This window comes from Sinohyriopsis cumingii, chromosome 15 (assembly GCF_028554795.1).
Source record: "Sinohyriopsis cumingii isolate HCF-2022 chromosome 15, ASM2855479v2, whole genome shotgun sequence".
NCBI lineage: Eukaryota > Metazoa > Mollusca > Bivalvia > Unionida > Unionidae > Sinohyriopsis > Sinohyriopsis cumingii.
The window spans coordinates 127,624,470-127,644,327 of record NC_142975.1 but is presented as its reverse complement, the minus strand read 5'-3'; the positions used below and the strand labels follow the sequence as shown (position 1 = coordinate 127,644,327).

Below are 19,858 nucleotides of genomic sequence, written 5' to 3'. Positions count from 1 at the left end.
TCTCTCTGTCTCTGTCTCTCTCTCTCTCTCGAAATGCATTCATATATATGTTTTTAAAATGGCAGTTATATCTGACACTCACATAATTCTGTTCTATCTCATCACTCTATAACTTATTTGTTCGCATTGTTGGACACTGAATGAATACATTCTAACATTTAATAGAGTCTACTTCGCTTTAAAGCTTGTGATGCTAACCCCGCTTTTGGTTTTCACGTTATCGACTAGTCACATGGTAAATTTGCTGGAATATCGTGGAGTATCGTGTCTTAGGTGGCAGGGTCCAGTTTCGTAATTGGCCCCTGGCAAATTTCTTAACTTAAGGCTATGGTGTGACTTTCTCAGCTATTATTGTTTACTTTTATAAGATATTGTATATATTGTGACCTAGATGTTTCGGGCTTGTATTTTTCTTGAAACTGATGTCAGGCATGTACACCTTCCATAGTTACTTTGCAGTATGTTGATAGTGAAATATTAATAGTCGGCAAGGAAGAAGAGCTAGCCTCCCATAGCAGTAAACACATAGGTTTGGGGCAAGTAGAATATCTAAAAATTGGCTTGGATGACAACTATTTTCACTTGCATCAGGCTGTTTAGTACACACTGTTTTTGCAGAATTGTCATCTAGGGAAAAGGCTTGTGTTTGTACTGTGAGCATCACATGATGTCAAAATGACCTTCGGACATGAAAATTGTAGGTATGAATTTGGGGTTGGGATGCATAAACTTATTCAACTATGAACTGCCACTGACGTTTCTAGTCAAGCGGTTACTATTCTTATGCTTTGTTTTAATATTGGTATCTAAACATATGGACCTTTTTGACCTCACTTGTGTATTTGTATTTTTATGATTCTTTTATAATAGGTCGCTGATTGCGGCATTAAATTTGTAAATAAAATCTGGCCCCTGCCCCCTTACATCACACGTAAGCCACTAGTCCGTTAATGACTGTCTGCATATCTTGTGGGAGCAGTGGTTGCTTGGTTTCTGGATTGTCGGACTTGAAAGGGTAGCAAAGGAGAGCCCGAGCCAGTTTCTCTGTGTTTTCTTAGAAAAGACACTTAATTCCCATTTCCTCGACACGATATAGCCAATGATGTGTTAAACGTTTGGTTTAAAAGAAACAATTTAAAAAGAAAATCACATCTTGTACAGATAAGTAATTGCTGTATTGATGTACATGTAACATACTTTTCCCTATCAACAAATCTGCTATTGGTTATTCAGCCTGTATATTCGAGTATGTGTTTGTTTTCGCACTGATATCCTCGTTCTAACCAAATAAAATGCAATCACCATATATCGACGGAATATACAAATCTATGCGATTTTGACACTTTCTCATTACGAGTCATTCATTTATAATTTTTTGATTCATGAATTAATTTTGCTTCTTTTGTTGTCCTATATGACATGGTAAAATAAAGTTGAAATAGCGGGTAAAATACCAAAGACCTTTGTTTACATTCCTTCCTTACCGATAGAAGAAACGCTTTTTTAACCTTTCCATTTGATGCAGACTCGAGAATACCTACCTTCCTCTTACACTGCTTTATCCTTCTCCAGCATGTTGTCCAGTAAGGACAGACCGAGCTTTAAACTTCACTCTCGTGTTCGGACTTCAAAAATACATCGGGCGGAAAAGGGGAGAAAAAATATCTTATAATTGTAATACCCGGTTGTTTGGTGATTTCCGTCAATAACACTCAAGCAGGTTATTTAGTGCCGAGTCAACTGGAGTAAAGCGCCTTAACCAAGAATATATCATAGTAGCTGACACTGACAGATCTTATGGTAGGATTTTAACCTGCACCCCTTTTGTCGCGAGCACGGCATATTAACCACTGAGCCACTGCAGATCTTGCTATCGTTAGTCGCCTCATACGACCTGCAGGCTGGCGTATCAGGCATATTCTACGTCAACTGGTCCTTAAGGTGAGGGAACGGAGGGGAGTGGGTGTTAATGCAATGACTCCAAAAGGCACGGACTGTAAACCTCGAAATATTACAAGGTGACTCATTGGGTGGTATGATAGGTTTTACTTAAGAATGTACAAACGTTTTTAACTTCGTGACAAAATATGGTTTTGGCTTATGTACAGGAATGTGGGAATATTTAATACTAATCAGAGAAAGGTAAGACATGCACATCATCAATGTTTTAAGGCCTGATAATTTCATATGATACAACTAGTTATTCGGAGTTTCTCAGAGCACGTTATTTTGATTGCGATATAACCTTAATTGACGTACAATAAACGAGATCTTTGTAGAATATTTTTAATATTAAAAAAAAATATTGGAGAAGGTACGACTTTTAATGTGTTTATTGTCGTAAGGTTACAGTATGTGACAAATATACTGTTAAAGAGCAAGACGCCTGGATTTACATATTTTGAGCAATGATTTGTAATGGAAAGGGAAGAAATGTCAACAATAAAATCTTTTGAAACTTGCTAACCTTTAACTTTGGATTATCGTTGAAGGAACTAGACTCAATATGTTTTTTTTTGCAAATATGTGAAAATTTGCAAACTTGTTATCGAATAAGCGACGTAAGTATGCATTCTATTAATATCCATGAAATTGTCTACATTTTGATTCCCTTTGTTACCCGTACACCCCTAACCATCCTGTTTAAACAAGATGATCAACATTTTAACATCTAATGAATCTGGAAAGTTCCAAAACAGCTACAAAGTCAGACATGCAAACAACATTTTGAAAAAGAAACCTAAATTGTGCTAGTAATGTCAAATGCTCCGAATATGCATTATGAGAAGTATTAGTACTTGCAAGTCCCCATCTACGTCAACAGTAGAAGTGTGTATGGAAATCTTGTACGACCAGGTACACTTTTCGGTTACAAAACGACACGGTACTTTTTGTGAGACCACGTAATATCGCTAAAAGACCGCGTGCATTTCAGGGCAAGGTCAAGATCGCAAACTCTCCCTGTGCCATTTGAAGATTAGGTTAAGGTCGCAAATCGACCAGTGCCCATTCAGGACAGGTTTCGCGACCTCATCGAACTCTAAAACGACACTGGGTCTCTTTCAAAACTATACTTGGTGGCAAACAGGTGCGTAGCAGGAAAATGGACACTATGCCTGACTATGCATTTTCAAGTAAAGATCAAAGTCTAAGAAAAGCTCGTTATATATATATATATATATATATATATATATATATATATATATATATATATATATATATATATATATATATATATATATATATATATAAATCTTCGTTTTCTATCCACTTCGTTATGCATTCGATAACGAGAGTGCTACAAATCAGAATTTTCATCACTCCGATTACAACATTTCCGTCGATTTTCCTTAGGCCTGGTTTGGTTTCTTCATCGATTTCCAGCCAAGGTAATTTGTTTAGAAAACAGATGCTGATGGAATCAAGTATACCTTTAAGTCCTCCAGTTTCTGCCCATCGCTTCAGTGTTCGAGTTCGTGGGACTTTCTTAGGGCGTTATTTGTCTTCGAAACAAACGCATGGACTGGAAAGTTGAGTTTCTGATAAGGATTCTGAAATGGTAACAACATATAGTTTAAAAGCAGGCAAAAATGAACAATAGATAATAAACAGAAAGCATGTTTGGCTTGTGAAAACACTTAAAAGGGGCTAAGGTAGATAATTATTAGTCTTCCAAGAAATCTAGTTAATTTAGTGTCTATAAACGACTTTATACAAATTCTGTGCTTCTGTATAGACTCGTAAAATGTGCATATGTTATATAGTTCTGTATAAATTTGTACAATGTGCATATATTATGTACTTCTGTTTAGACTTGTACAATGTGAATGTTATACGCTCCTGTATAAATTCCTACAATGTGATAAAATTCCTACAATGTTCATATAAAAGGACCCCCTTTTACACCGCAGTAATTACAAAACAAGACTACTGTGTACGGTACATAGTAAGTCTTGTGTTTAATAGTCCTCAGTGTAAACACTAGTAGAGTATGATTGACTAGGGAGAATACTGACCTACTAGTCTCAGTTACGTTGACCTCTAAACTTACCGTGCAGAAACCATTAATTTCGTATGGGACTTATACTGAGCTTTTTCTTCAATGCAAGATCTCCCCAAATCTTGGTCAAAGTAGGTGCTCTAGAACTTCTTAAGTAAAAGAAAAAAATACATTGTTCCCCTACCATTGCCTTGACCTGCCTAGCACTGCTATGCAAAACACCATCATATATATGGGCATTGTTTCATAAAAGTGTCTCCGACCACTGCAAAGTTATTGGCTGGAGAAGCAATGGAGAAGCAAATATTAATGGATGAATGGACTGATGGACTGACAGATGGGCTGATGCACAACTGAATACACCAACTTAAAAGAGGCATATGAAATCTGTATGTATATTAAATTATACTATGTGTGCTTGATTTCTGTCCATGATTGAGAATTCAAGGGTTAGTGGAATTTTCCATGAAAACTATTTGTTTTCCAGAACATTGTATTGTGTAGGTCAAGTGAAATATGTATTAATAGAGGTTTGGTGAACAATTATTCATTCCTGTTGCATATCAGTCTTTGGGAATCAATTATCAGAGTTTGCGTAGGGGGAGGCGGAGGAGGGGATTAATGACTCTGGAATCCCCAAACCGTTTCGAAACTCGTGAATATATTAGTGTAAATCTCAGAATATTACAATCTTACAAAACAATAAAACAATGTTTTGGTTCATGTTAAGAAATTTAAGAATAGTGAATAATGAATACTGGTGGTTATGATAAAGGTAATAAGAACACAACAACCTTAAACGAATAAGGATTTCATATGACAACGTTTTAATCAAAGTGTCTTAGAGGAGGTTAATAGGATTACCCCAGGAATACTTGTTATATTCGCGAAATTTGTTGGATAAGGATTTGTATTTTGCAACCTCATCATAAATACGTGGAAACTTGCCAACCATTGTTGTTTAATTGTCGTTTAATCAAGTATACACGGGGTAGTTTTCCGCAAAAGTTTCGAAAGGAGCGTAACTGTTGTCGGATCCGCAACGTAACCACGCATTTTGTTAGTATCGATAACATTTTCAGAAGTTGATTCACGTTTGCTGCCCATATACCCCCAACCATTTTGTTTAAACAAGTTAATCAAGATTTTAATATCTAATGAATTTGGAAAGTTCCACGCATTGTTATAGTAATTCATACTCAACCAACCATTTTACAAAGAAACAAAATATGTTAGTTATGTTAAATGCTAATATGTGTTAGTAATGTCAAATGCTAATATGTGTTAGCAATGTCAAATGCTAATATGTGTTAGTAATGACAAATGCAAATATGTGTTAGTAATGTCAAATGCTAATATATGTTAGTAATGCCAAATGCTAATATGTGTTAGTAATGTCAAATGCAAATATGTGTTGGTAATGTCAAATGCTAATATCTGTTAGTAATGTCAAATGCTAATATGTGTTAGTAATGTCAAATGCAAATTTGTGTTAGTAATGTCAAATGCTAATATCTGTTACTAATGTCAAATGCTAATATGTGTTAGTAATGTCAAATGCTAATATGTTTTAGTAATGACAAATGAAAATATGTGTTAGTAATGTCAAATGCTAATATATGTTAGTAATGTCAAATGCTAATATGTGTTAGTAATGTCAAATGCAAATATGTGTTGGTAATGTCGAATGCTAATATGTGTTAGTAATGTCAAATGCTAATATGTGTTAGTAATGTCAAATGCAAATATGTGTTAGTAATGTCAAATGTTAATATGTGTTAGTAATGTCAAATGCTAATATGTGTTAATAATGTCAAATGTTAATATGTGTTAGCAATGTCAAATGCTAATATGTGTTGATAATGTCAAATGTTAATATGTGTTAGTAATGTCAAATGATAAGACTATGCATTATGTAAAGTCCTCAGTATCAATTGCAACTATTTTTTTTATACTCTAGACCAGGTGTTTACAACACTGACAAGTCCCAATATGTCTGACTGCACTGAACACACACAAATTGTATAGATTTAAGTGTACACATTCGATGACATCTGCACTTTAGACACGTTTTGGGACCAGATAAATTGCTCGACTACGAAACGGTCCGGTACCTTTGTAAGATCACGTAATACCGCTTGTATGTGATTCTGTAAAAATTCAGACTGTGTGCATATTGTATGTGATTCTGTATAAATTCGGACTCTGTGCATGTTGTATGTGTTTCTGTATAAATTATGACTGTGTTCATATTGTATGTGTTTCTATATAACTAGGAGTGTGTGTATATTGTATGTGTTTCTGTATAAATTCGGACTGTGTGCATATTGTATGTGTTTCTGTGTAAATTCGGACTGTGTGCATATTGTATGTGGTTCTTTGTAAATTCCCACAATCAACAATACTATCATCTGCAGTAGCCCTGGACGTGATGGCAATATTAACTTTATATGCAGTAACCCTGGGCGTAATGATACTATTACCTTCATCTGTAGTAACCTTGGGCGAAATGGTAATATTACCTTTATCTTCAGTAGCCCCGTGCGTAATGGTAATATTCCATTCATCTGCAGTAGCCTTGGGCGTAACGGCAATATTACCTTCATCTGCAGTAGCCCTGTGCGTAATGGTAATATTAGCTTCATCTGCAGTAGCCCTGTGCGAGATGGTAATAATTCACTGATGCATTGACTTGGGATCAAGACAATCATTGACATCTAGGATGAGTCATGACCATGGTTGAACAAGGACTGTGAATATAGAAAATAAATGGCCACAGTGAACAAGTATCAAAGGCTGGACAAGTGAAATGAATGTTTTGATAAGTGAACCAAATATATATAACTGTATATATTTTATACTTATCTTTAGAAGAGAAGAACACTCAAGAATGGAAGGTAATACTCTTTCGTTGCTACACATACATAGTATAAAGCTATAACTTATTTTGATGCGGTTAACATTTACAGGTCCTAAACATCAGAATATACCTTTCTTAAGTGATGGCTTTTTTGTAAAAGTCTAAAACATACAAGAATTACTAGGAATGGAATATTCGCTCATTTTAAAGTCGAGTAACAACTGTTTCCTCTGGTAGGAGGAAGTGTGATCGATTGCCACAATGATATGTCTACCTACCTTACCGTTAATGTATTTTTAATCCAAGCATAGAGATCAACTGGAAATAAAGATTTGTAATATGATCATTGTATTTGTCCGCTGTACTTAACATTATTCGGAAATGTACTTTGCGTTACTAGGCAACGTGCGAAGAATCTTTGCATGCAAAACTGGAGAGTTTACCACAAATCCATTAAGTCAAACGCTTTGGAAACATAATCATGTTCCATTCTTACTTATTAATTTAAAGTAGCAAGTTCATTTCTTTAGCTTTTGAAATATCCATGTCTTACCTTGTGTGTATTCCCTGACTTACGCCAATGTAATAATCCCTAATCAATGGACGCCTATGCCTTCTTCACTAAATATAGAGAGGGAGAACCCCGCATGATGGTATTTTTAGACTTTAAAGGCGCATTGCGGCCTTTCCTGTCAGGAGTCAGATAAACTCGCAATGGGGGCAGAAATACACATCAATTTGATGTGTTTGGTGATTCGCCTCTGGCAGACTGCACCTCATGTATTACAACAGAAAATGTTGAGAATATACTGATTGTTACTTTCTTTCCTCCTGCGACAACAATGTTCCCTATGAAAGAAAGTAGTTCAGAATATAGTTCTTAATGTCGACGAACCGATGTTTCTATCTAACCTTGACGGAAAATGCCGATGATATTCCGATTGTTGTAGACTTGTGGAAAAAGGCTGAATAATATTCAAATCATTGCAACGGTGTTCTGGTGAACTTTGAATTAGCCAATGGACGCGCAGCTTTCAGAAAACTGAAAGTGAACTGAATCGTTCGGCACACATTGTAACTCTTCGGCGATGTTGCTCAGTCATCCAACCGCGAAGAACAGAATATATAAAGTAAAGGCAAGCATTAACGATTATATATTAATAATATTCATTATGTATAAATGCTTATGGCGACGGAGGAAGGGGGTGGGGTGGGTTCAAATGTGTCTAAATGTGTAATGACACGTACAATGTTATCGACTAGGCCTTGAAGAATTTAAATACCAGAGCGTTGCCATACTTTACCCAAGCATTCTTCTATCCATACTTCATATATGTTTGCCTTCGACAAAACAACAGTTGGGGAACAATCATATATGTAGACATTTACTGTCATGAAGCGATAGTACCCTGTGCAAATGTACAAATGCTGCACTGTTTCAAAATAAAAACAGGAACAGATTTTGTCGTTGTTTTGAACAAATAATTTTTATATCAATATCGAATAATGACATTATAAAATATACTATTGTACATGCCGTGAACAGGAAATTAAAATAAAGCTTGTCATGTTTTCTTTACAATAAATTCAAAACAAAAGGGATGTGAGATCTTTTTATATAAATCCAACTAGACAAAACATTATTTTTCAAAAAAAAAAAACCACGCAAAAATACGGCACAAACGGGACAATCGACACTTCTTTTACTATAAAAGCTGAACTCCGAATGCACGCTTTGTGTCTATCAGTTTTTGTTACGAGAACCGAAGTAAGGTCGTGCGAGTTGTCTCTCTTATTTCGCTAGTACAGTTTTGTTTGTACTGAAAGTCACAGTGCACACTCTACACACCAATAAAACGGGACAAATCGAATATGAAGTAACACGGCAATAGCCTGTACAAATAGCTACAACTATCCCAACCCGCTACGTATATTAAAACAGGTGCTAAAGAGTGTGAATAGTATAGCCTATACTATACGTGCATGATTTATTTAAACTTGTTTTACAGTCCAGATCTCCTTCATAAATGACCGCTCCGGTGGTCAAAGTGGTTAGAGAGTCCTCCTCGGATGCGGAAGTTCGCGGTTTCGAACCCCGGCCGAGTCATACCAAAGACTTCAAGAGATGATACTAGTAGCTGCCTCGCTTTAACCGCTCAGTATTTAGAGGTTAGTTTTTGGACTGGTCGGCCTGGTGTCAGGCTAATGTGTCAAGGTTGGACATGATGCTACATATCTGCGGAATGATGTCCCACTGCAAGACATAACTCTAATGGTGTCTGCAGTGTGACTTTAAACTGTCACACTGCAGACATCGTAGTGATATGACAAAAAAAAAATCGTTAAAGCTACGTTAAAACTCCGACACACACACACACATACACACACACACACGCGCGCGCGCGCGCGCGTGCACTCCTATATAATGGAGATGAACACAGATACGAAGTAAATTTCTGTTGACCAGTCAATTCACTAATCAGATTAGAACTATTTTTTAATTAAAGTTAAAAACGTCAATCGAACATTATCGGTTCTATCGATAACTCGCTCACGTTCTACTTAACAAGTTCTTAAATTTAGGTGAACATTGAATTGTACAGATCACCAGAATATGTGCCGTTATCGGTGCCAACCAGATCTTATTTTAATTGGATCCAGTTTTTAATTATACAGGTGATTTTTTCAGGAACTAACATCAAATTTCTTTTAAAATTTAAAAATGATTGAAGCTGTGAGGTCTGTGTAGATAAATCATCACTAGCGTTCTCTAAAAAGCTTGCATTGTTTACTATCGCAATGTTTACTATCGTCTTCTCGCAACAACACAACCTAGCCTTAGTATGTGTGCATTGAGCAGAGCAAGGGACGGACAAACAAACAACAAAAACATTTACATTTTAATAGGATGATAAATAACGAGCAGTTTACAATCATAGTCATAAGAAAGAAAAAAAAAAAACAACATTAAAACAAATGTGGCAGTGAAGATTTTTTCTTGGAAATTAAATAATTATATGCTGCCAAGTATGTTCCTTTTCTTTTTTCCATACAAATGTATCCCAATTTTACCAATGCAATCATTCAAGACGCACAAATTTTATAAATTTTAAAATGTGGTAAGAATATGGTAATATCTTGGTAAGTGATTTCGATATTGGCCAAAAACAAGGAAATGAAAGCAAAATATGTGATACTTGTTCATAACGATGACAAAACTAAGATCTTTTCATTTATATCGTAGAGTTATTGAACCTACCGCACTCAGTAACAAGTTAATGAGACACGTTTAAATCTGACCAAGTGACTTCTTTATTTTTTTCAAAAACGAGAAGTTAAATAATTCAAAACTTCATCATTAGTTTTGAATAACTCTATACGCTTAATTTTTTAGTGAAACATAAATCAGAAACAAAGTTTGATTTATTGATCTCCTAGTCACAGCTTATCGTTGCAATTCTACCCCCATTAATCGATCGATCGAGCAATTCGTTCGTTCGTTCCTTCCTTCCTTCCCTCCCTCCTAGCATTTGATGGCGAAAACCTATATTACGTATTTGTCCAGTTTTAATTGAAAATTATAGGATTACAAAGATTACTTGATGAATTTAGAATTGTATTGCCTGTCTTATGACTTGTAAAAAATACAGCAAAATTCCCTTCATATGGCTACATTTAAAGACTGCCATTTGATAGCTCCTGGAACATGTTATCGAAGCGAAATACAACATATTCTGAATATTGGCTTCTAAAGCCTGCCATATGCCTTCTTTTACAAAAGAGAGAGTATTGGAGTGCAGGAAGGCCTGTGCAATTGCATTGTTTTAACTTCTAATGGGCTATTTTAAACTGAAGGTTGTAAATTTTGATGGGAACTTACAGGGGTGTGTAGGTGCGGGTTTTGTTATTATTGTCATGTAAGGTGTTGATTCAGATACAACTTCACATAAAATGAGCTGAAGACAAGGAACCAAAAGTAGTCCGCAAAATTTATCGTGTGTAAAAATTTCCAGATCAGTAACACGTTATCGTTTACATCCAATCAAGTTGTAGAAGATGCGGTCAATTCATCCAAATTCGAATTATAACATTTTATTAAAATCTTGGACGAAACAACATATGAAACGAATGGGCTAGTTAGCCAATTTTAATACACAGTAAATATGACAAAGGAAGATTAAATTAAACATAAGCCATCAACGATCTGTCACATATAAATAAATTTGGAAACATTAAATGTAAAATCATTGCAAATTGCGTGATGTTATTTAGTAACAAATGTATTTTATTTTAGCTGGCAGGTTCCAACTATTTAGAAACTGCCAATTACAATTCATTAAAATCTTTCTCGTGAAAATGCAGATTGAAATATATCAGTTAAAAATTAAAACTGTGGACAAATATTGATACGCGTTTATTTGAGAAAACACTAAAAATGGGTGGTATATAAATGTTTTGGAGTTTTAGAAATTGATTAGTTAATAGTGAAAAATCAACGAAATTCGAATTTGATGAAAAAGAAAAAGTAGATCATACTTAAATTATGTATAAAATAAATTTTAAAAAGTAATAAAATTACGCCGCATGTAAAACTTTAACGAAATATCCTGATCAAAACGGTTCATAAAACATAGCATAAAATTGAAAGTTGATTAAATGTGGCTATTATATTCAATCTTATGTAAAATAGTGCATATAGAAAAACAATGGAAAATTTGCCACGTTGCCATTTTTTCAGTCTTACAATTAAGGTAGTGTACAGAAAGACAGTGGAAAATTTAGCCTGAGGCCATTCTTTTCAGTCTTACGTTTAAGGCAGTACATATATAAAGAATGTTAAATTTATCATGAGACCATTCTTTTTAGTCTTAAGATTAAGGTAGTACATAGACAAACACTGGAAAATTTACCTTGTGGCCATTCATTGCAATCTTACGTTTAAGGCAGTATATACAGAAACAATGGAAAAATTACCACGTGGCCATTCTTTTCTGTCTTATGTTTAAGGCAGTATATAGATAAATAATGGAAAATTTACCACGTGGCCATTCGTTTCAGTCTTACATTTAAGGCATTAAATAGATAAAAAATGGAAAATTTACCATGAGGTCATTCTTTCCAGTCTTACGATTAAGGCAGTATGTAGACAAACAATGGAATATTTACCACGTGGTCATTCATTTCAGTCTTAGGTTTAAGGCATTATATAGAAAAACAATGGAAAATTTACCACGTTGCCATTTATTTCACTCTTACGTTTAAGCTATTATCTAGACAAACAATGGAAAAGTTACAATATAACCATTCATTTCAGTCTTACGATTAAAGCAGTATATAGATAAACAATGGAAAATTTACCACGTGGCCAATCTTGTCAGTCTTAGAGTTAAGGCGGCATAAAGATAAACAATATAAAATTACCGTCTGGACATTATTTTCAGTCTTACCATCAATGCAGTATATAGACAAATCATGGAATAGTTACCGCGTGGCCGTTCATTTCCGTCTTAAGTTCAAGGCAGTTAATAGAAAAACAATGGAAAATTTATCTCGTGGCCATTCATTTCAGTCTTACGTTTAAGGCATTATATGGACAAACAATGGAAAATTTACCGCGTGGCCATTTATTTCACTCTTACGTTTAAGGCATTATCAAGAGAAGCAATGGAAAATTTACCACGTGGTTATTTAATTCAGTCTTACGGTTAAGGCATTATATAGACAAACAAGGGAAAATGTACAATGTGACCTTTCTTTTCAGTCTTAGAAATAAGACAGGAGATAGATAAACAATACAATGTATAATACAATTTACCATCAGGCCATTCTTTTCAGTCTTACAATTAGGCAGCATATAGATAAACATTAGAAAATTAACCATGAGACCATTCTTTTCAGTCTTCCAATTAAGGCAGTATATAGATAAACAACAGAAAATTTATCACGTGGCCATTCATTTCATTCTTACGAGTAAAGCAGTATATCAATAATGGAAAATTTAGCACGTTGCCATTCTTGTCAGTCTTAGAATTAAGGCTTAATACAGGTAAACAACAGAAAATGTACCATCTGGCCATTCTTTTCAGTCTTACGATTAAGGCAGCGTATTGAAAAACAATGGAAAATTTACTATGAGGCCTTCCTTTTCAATCTTATCATTAGGGCAGTATAAAGATAAACAATGGAAAATTTACCATGAGGCCATTCTTTCCAATCTTACGAGTAATGCAGTATGTGGAAGAACAATAGAAAATGCTAGTAGCACAATGTATCTGTAAAGACGCTGATGAGAACAAGACAGCGTAACAAAATTATTTGCAAAACCAAATTATTCACGAAAGATTTTGAATGAAAATCTAATTGTGATTAACAACGTAAAGACAAAAGAACCGATTTTGTTCTTGGCTCTTTGGTTTTCGATTTTTTGGGAAATATTTAAAAGTTTAAACATGAATAGAAAAACAATTTTATAAAAGAAATAGTTCGTTTGAAATTTAAAAAAAAATATTTTAGGCTGATTAAGTTTATAAAACTGACTAGATGGTGTCATATAGTCTCTCATTAATAACTTGCCAATGACATTATTATGATTGGTTTGTGATAAATCAGTTCAGTTAATAAAGCTAGCCTTGCTCCATGTGGTTTGTGGTTAAGATCTCTTTTAACGTAGCTTTAATAATTTTACAGTCATATCGCTACGATATCTGCAGTGTGGCAGTTTAAAGTAACGTATAGCACTGAGGAATCATGCCGCAGACATGTAGCATGATGTCCCACCCAGATAAATTATCCTGACACCAGATCGACCAGTCCTAACACTAATCGCTTAATGCTGAGCGCCTAGCGAGGCAGCTGTTAGTACCATTTTTAAATGTCTTTGTTATGACTCGACCGTGGTTCGAACCAACAACCTACCGCATCCTTGGCGGATGCTCTATCCACTAGGCCACCGTGCTCCATGTAATTGTTAATCTAGCTGTGTTGTTTTGAATGTATGGGCATGTGGCCTTCGCTTATTCTTAATGAAAGTTGTTGTATGTATATGTCGTATATGTAGAAAATCATGGTAAATATACGTCGTATATGTACAACAACATTCATTAAGAATACATGGAGCAAGACTGGCTTTGTTAACTAACTAATTTACCACATCCAAACTGTTACCATTTTATAGCAGACATTTACATTACGATTTTCATGAATTTGCAACACATTTTTGCCACCTAATTCTCTTAATACAGCAGCTTTCGAAGTATTTTGCTAACTTGGAGAATATACTTCGGAAAACTAATTTTGAGATTTTCTAATTTGTCTTGATACTAATAACCACATATTTCAGAAAAAGTATATAACATTTGGTAAGGTGATGTGATTAAAAATGAAAAGAGGTATTTTAACAGCTGTACATTGCCGTTAATTACAAATAGTTTAAACAATCCAAGTATCTGATTTCCTTTTCCAGACATCATTTGCATTTATATCAGCGAATACCATTCGCCATAATTGTTCTTTGTTTTATTCCAGGGTTCTCAGCTGTTACGAATTCCTCTTTAAAACTGGAAGATAACAAATATTAAATTTAATCCACGTTTCTCTGGCCATTACCACTATAAGTAAACAACATTTTAATTCTGACAACCCCGCTAAGATTATCAAAGACATACTCAATAAATTTAAAGGAGATGAATAAACGAAAAATGATATTGACCCAACGGAATTAATTATACATGAAATAATATTAGCTAAATGATTATCAAGACGAAATTACGGAATACCTTCATCTTTTGCTTTCTCTCAGAACAAATAATACCACATTAATGTTCCCTTTCCTTTGATTTATGTTGGGTTTTTCAAACATCTATTATGCCTAATACAATGAGTATCATTATATATATATATATATATATATATATATATATATATATATATATATATATATATATAATTGTTTCTGACTTTTTTTAACATTTTATATCTAAATAATATATATTTCACATAAATACTTTTTCTTGCAAGATAGCAACCTTACATAATATAAACATTACAGATAAATATAAGCAACATGTGAATCGCAAGACTGACACATTTTCTGATTTTCATTTATCACTATATCCTTCTTTTTACAACCGCTGGAATCATAACTACCTTCCCGTGAAACACTGTATGTGTGTCTGTGTGTCTGTGTGTGTGTGTGTGTGTGTGTGTTTAATGCAGCTTTAACAATTTTAGTAATATCTCTACGGTTTCTGCAGTGTGGCAGTTTATAGTGATGCATAGCACTAGGACATCAATCAGCATACATGTGGCATCATGTCCCACCCAGCCACATAATCCTGACAACAGGCCAACCACTCCTGACACTAACCTCTAAATGGTGGGCACCTAGCGAGGCAGCAACAAGTACCAATTTTATAAGTCTTTGGTATGACTCGGTCTGTTTTCGAACCCATCGAGCTCTCGAATCCGAGACGGACGATCTAATCACTTAGGCCACCCGAGAGGTCCCAATAAACGGATAAATAGCATGTACCATGTATATTGTTACAGATGCGTGAATGGATGTAGGTAGGTACAAAAGTAGAGTTACAAGGCATTACAGTCACGAAACAGGAGCGATCACTGAAGAATGCTTATTTTATTTTTCATCAAATGGTAGTACGTTCTTCAGTATATGCCTAAGTTTCTCTGTTGGAGAGTTAAAATTTTCCATAAAGAGGGTTAGCAACTCATTGCACATGTATAAAAAATATATTTTCTTGCCACTTTGAACTACATTCTGACAAATCGGTAAACTAGCTATAATACTGCCGTGTGAAGCGTAAATTAATATTAATACACGTTTATTTATTACCATAAATATACGATTTGTAAAAGTCTCGTTGCAAAAAGATATAACTGATATGGCGAAGAAATTACCTCCAGGTCACCTAGGTAACGTCATTTACAATCAAGAAAACGATATCTCCATTGACTTGCAAGGGAGCAATATATTTTTTAAAAGACAAGACATCAAATTTAGCACATTCATATACGTGTATGATTGTGTTCTCCAATGTAGAAATATGGTAAAAGATAACTCTATCCTACCTCATAAGTGACCTTGAAACTGATAAGTGAACTACTTTGATGTCATATTGCGAGCATGGTGCACGAACAGTCGCAACACGTCTCGATTTTCGTCATCGCTTGAATAATCTTTCACAATAATCAAGATAAACATTGATTGCAATACATTTATGTACTACAACGAGTAGCTGTTAAGTGTCCTGCAGACGGGCTGTTTCGCACGGATCGACCAGGATGCACTCGTGTCTTCTTTAGTCAAATTCAGTGTCGAAAAACCGCTGTTATAACTGTAAGTTGTTACAAATTCACATTTGCAATATTATTCTGAAGGCAAATCAACTTTGGATCAAAGTTTTATCGAGGACTGCATTATTATTTGTTTTAGTCTCAAAGTTGAATCGAGGACTACTACATTATTTGTTATAGTCTCAAAGTTGAATCGAGGACTACTACATTATTTGTTTTAGTCTCAAAGTTGAATCGAGGACTACTACATTATTTGTTTTGTTCTATCTCTGATGAACAAGAGTGGCCTACTTTCTGGCCTGTTCACATTTATATCATTGTGCAATCTATTTGCAGTGCACAAATCGAGCTCTGTGTATTTCTATTACCATAACCTTTTCAAACACTGCTAACTGAAAACTAAAATGTGTTTAAAAGGCATTTCAAAGTGTATATTTAATTTTTCAGTTTAAACATAACCTTTGACGCTATATTTTGAGGTAAGAAAATTTTTAACTGATGTTTTTGCTGTTTGAAAACTATATAAGTATTCACCACAAAGCATGCTTACTTAGACCCACGTTTTTCATTCAGAAATGTCAGGAAAGAATCCTTCCTTATATAGTGTAGGATTGGAAAATTGGACACTCGGGATCAAAATTGTGCGTCAGATACCTGACAATGCCTCGCGTCAGACGCAAAGATCTGATTTTCTGATGGAATTTTGCTATGGTAAACCGGTCACACGAAGGACTAAAGCAATCTCTATTCACATGCGAGACAATAATATATATTTGTCTATCATTAAATCTGATGAAAGTATTATTCAAGACGGCATGAACGACAATTTAAAGCCTAAATCCGCGAATATAATAATATTTGCACGTTTATGGGTTATTTCATCTTCGCTAGCCAAGGTTCCGATAACCCCATCTACACCCTGGCAGATTGAACAGAGATATTGGTGCTTGTACTAGCGACATCTGTTGGATTTGATGAGTTGCGTCCCTTAGTATTTAATGCCAACTAATCCATATCGTGATGCATTTGTACATCGGCCGGAAACATTGGGTGCAATTTATCTAAAACGGATACTTTTGTAAGTTTAACATAGAAAGTATGACTGTACCAGAGGGAAGCCATTACAGATGCATTTGAGTGAAAGGCACTTGTGCAAACACGGACCGGCACTGGAAAATTGCTTATTTATTAGTCCATTCAAGTTGCGTGCTCACCTTGTCTCAATCAGATAGGAACAATGTTAAAATTTTAACTTAATTTTAATTAAATGCGGTGGCTTCCCGCCGCATCCAATGAAATTCACAGACACAAATCAAAGAAATGTCTGCTCGTTATGCCAAGGTGTAGATAGGCTTATCGGAATCTTAGCTAGCGAAGATGGGGTTATGCTAAAATATAATATTTATTTCGTAAGTGGGATATAATGCCTGGAACATTATTCCAAAACATCAATGCACACTTTTCAATTAATTAAATATAAATCATTAAACATAAAATGTATACGTCGTATTCGTGTGATCATACCGTTAAATTGAAACTGTCACCGCCTCTGGAAGAGTATGCCCAAGAGATTCGATTTCGGAACATGTGGTAGCCATTCCTTCCTCTTGGGTATCACTCACTGCTTGCCTGGGATCTTTCTCGAATCTTTTATGAAATCTTAGTTTCCAGACGCGCACTTTAGCAACAAAAATCGCTAGAAGGCTGACTAAAATGAACGCAGCTGAGTACAACAAAGAGGCAACGTGTTCTTCAATCATCCTTGTCATGTTTGTGTCCTAAAATGAAAATGTTATTAATCAGATACAGAAATGAAGTTCTACCAGACATAATAACACGTAAACGCAATAGAATGTTAATAACGAAATGCGGTAATGAAGTTCTACCACACATTATCAACCGTAAACGCAACATAATGTTAATAGTAAAAAAACGGTAATGAAGTTCTACCAGACATTATAACACATAAACGTAATAGAATGTTAATAGTTAAAATACGGTATCGAAGTTCTACCAGACATTATAACACGTAAACGCAGAAGAATGTTAATAGTCACAATACGATAAGGAAGTTCTACCTTACACGTAAATGCATATGGCATTCAGTGTATGCTGTCAATACACTCATATCATCAGCAAAGGGAACAAGTAACCGGGATGAGTACCATTATAGTTGATTTTAGCGTCCATAGTCGCGCGTTTCAGATTCAACAGCAAACGTCATGGACCCATATCTGTCTGTCTGTCTCTGTGTGTGTGTGTGTGTGTTGGATTTTTGACGTAGATTTAACAATTTTTCAGTCATATCGCTCCGATGTCTGCAGTGTGACAGTATATAGTGATGTCTAGCACTGGTGCACTATGCCGCAGACAAAGTAGCATCATGTTCCACCAAGTCACATTATCCTGATACCAGGCCGACCAGTCTTAACTCCAACCTGGCTAAGCGAGGCAGCTGCTAGTACCATTTGTTTTAGTTTTTTGTATGACTCGGCTGAGGTTCGAAACCGCGAGCATCACCATTCGAGGCGGACGCTCTAACCACTAGGCCACCGGAGCGGTCCCCAGATCTGCAATCGCATAATCCAGATCTGGACTCGGCAGTCCGTTGGAATCATCATTAGGACAGGCAATATAGACTCTTCACTAAGGCTGCTATGCCATAAAACATAAAACTAATCCAAACCATCCATTTACCAATCATCAAAAAAACTAGCAATCTATCTTTATGAAAGATATCAATCCAGCGGATGATCTGGAAGTATCTTAAAGGGGAGTAAGCAAATTACGTACATGATCTGTAGGACGGGATTCCCAATGGGGGTAGAAGTAGGGGTGGAACTGGGGGTAAATCTCCAAACCCTCCGAAAATTTAAGTGTTTCCATGTAATAATTTAAAAAGCTCAACTTTTGTTTTGATTCCTTTCTAATTTTTTGAGGGGGTAGGTCGGTATCGCGACGGCTTCTACCCCCACCCATTGTATGACCCGTCCATGTAATCAGTCCAGTAAATAACCTATGTAGGTAAGAAGATAGGTTGGTAAGTAAGTATAATTGTGGATTGGTGGGAGCATGGACGTGTGGATGGATAGATTCCTTCATGGACTACCTGCCAAATCTGTTTGCATACGAAGGTCACGAACCTTTCAGTTTTAAAACATGCCTTAGAAGCAATGGGCTTGAATCAAAGTTTTAGCTTAATATATTCCCTGACATTATATCAAGTATGTACCTGAACGTTAAATGCACACTATATGATACCGAATTATATTATGCTACTAGTGTGACAGTTTTCTCACAATGTTTTGAACACAACATTGAAGTCCTGAGCTATATATATGTATTTCGTACCTAATTTTATCCCGTTGCGTATACGACGAGTGCGTCATACGTTATAGCCCATCATCATCATCATCATCATCATCACCATACCAACCCAGTTACATGCACATCTCACTGGCACGACAAACTTGTCGACATATTAAAAGAGCGCTTGATAAGAGGTTAGAATGATAAAAGGAAAACAATTCTATTTTAAGTAATTTCAGCACACATCAAAAGGCAGTGCTCTGTTAAGATATACATGATGCTATTTCAACGTTCTCAGTAGAATATATTTAACAGAACAGGACCACTAAACAAAACAAACAACAAAACCCAAAAGTAACACAAAAAACAAAATAATA

At 35.2% G+C, this 19,858-nt stretch overlaps 2 long non-coding RNA genes across 2 annotated transcripts; both read right to left on the bottom strand.

Moving 5' to 3' along the window:
• Positions 1–3,237: 3,237 nt before the first annotated feature.
• LOC149782731 (uncharacterized) lies at positions 3,238–8,460 on the bottom strand. Its single transcript, XR_016414441.1, has 3 exons — positions 7,414–8,460; positions 6,523–6,750; positions 3,238–3,551 (listed from the first exon to the last, which is right to left on the bottom strand). It is a non-coding gene; the product is annotated as an uncharacterized LOC149782731 (long non-coding RNA).
• A 1,286-nt stretch (positions 8,461–9,746) lies between these two features.
• Positions 9,747–19,490, bottom strand: LOC149782730 (uncharacterized). The gene is made up of 3 exons (XR_016414431.1): positions 19,405–19,490; positions 17,697–17,950; positions 9,747–14,416 (listed from the first exon to the last, which is right to left on the bottom strand). It is a non-coding gene; the product is annotated as an uncharacterized LOC149782730 (long non-coding RNA).
• Positions 19,491–19,858: the final 368 nt, after the last annotated feature.